General features: G+C 28.7%; 1 protein-coding gene across 2 annotated transcripts in view; it reads left to right on the top strand.

The window, feature by feature from the left end:
- Positions 1-1,028, top strand: part of LOC106681878 (lipase 1) — a 40,712-nt gene that overhangs the window by 8,930 nt on the left and 30,754 nt on the right. The window contains exon 1 of one of the 2 annotated variants that reach the window (XM_067052933.1): positions 26-161. The exons of the other annotated variant lie outside the window; for it this stretch is intronic. The gene's annotated coding sequence lies outside the window, so the exon portion shown is untranslated. Of the gene's footprint in view, positions 1-25; positions 162-1,028 lie in introns of those variants that run through there. 2 annotated transcript variants of the gene reach the window in all.

Genomic DNA, 1,028 nt, shown 5'->3' with positions numbered 1-1,028 from the left:
GATCTGCAGTTTGAGCCGCAGAGAGAGCGCTGTTGTGAGGAGGTGGTTCATGGTGTTATTTTATGGTTCAGTTTGTTTCTTGTATTTTCAGTTTTGTGTGAGAATTTCAGGTTAGTCGTTTTTCCAGATGTAGTCCAAGGTAGCGGATCTGTTTGATAGGGGTAAGAGCCACATTATTAAAGGATACTGTCGCTGCAACCACCGGATTTTTTAAAATCATTTACAGTTCTTTAACATATAATTTTTTTTTCTATTCTGACTATTCCTTTCCAAAGCCACCTTCTTTTAATTTTCACAATTTCCTTTATCTTTTTATTGTTTCTAGTTATTTATAATTATTCTTCACTTATTGATCTAATTCTCATCTTTATATTTTTTTTACTTAAACTCCACAAGTAAATATATGTAAAATTTGTAAAATTAAAAAAAATATTTGAATTTTAAGGATATAAGATTTGAGGACCAATCTTTTTAGTATTTATTTATTTTTTTTTATATTGTTATTCCAGCTGCTATAGCAATACAAAAGTATGGTATCTTTTAACTGGTGATTTAACTGTAAAATTTGTTTATTATTGTATCACTTCTATAATTTTAATCCCTTCCTATAATTTTCTGATTATATGTACTTCTGTTATTACCATATCCACAATATTAATTGTGGTGAATCAAGTAGAAGTCGACTTCACTATAAAAAGAAACTTCATTCGCCAAAACTAAGATCTCATATGTTTAATTTCGAAATTCTAAAAAAACTGGAGAAAAAAATATTCAATCAAGTCTTGAACACCCAGTATCCGTAAACGAACTCATTCTATTAGAAATTCTACAGTTAAATGCGCTGGTTAAAACTGGAAAAGGAAAGAAAATCAATAATACCGTAAAATGGCAGATTACATGTCACTGTTATGACCCCTCAAACAGAGTTATTTACAAAATGAAAACTTTTACAATGATAAAATGTTTGTTAGTTAATTCTCGAGATAGTTGTGTATAATTACTTATATCTAACTCTAATTTAAGATGTC

This window comes from Halyomorpha halys, unplaced genomic scaffold (assembly GCF_000696795.3).
Source record: "Halyomorpha halys isolate HHAL.00 unplaced genomic scaffold, Hhal_1.1 Scaffold372.1, whole genome shotgun sequence".
Lineage (NCBI taxonomy): Eukaryota > Metazoa > Arthropoda > Insecta > Hemiptera > Pentatomidae > Halyomorpha > Halyomorpha halys.
This window is presented reverse-complemented; position numbering and strand designations above follow the sequence as displayed.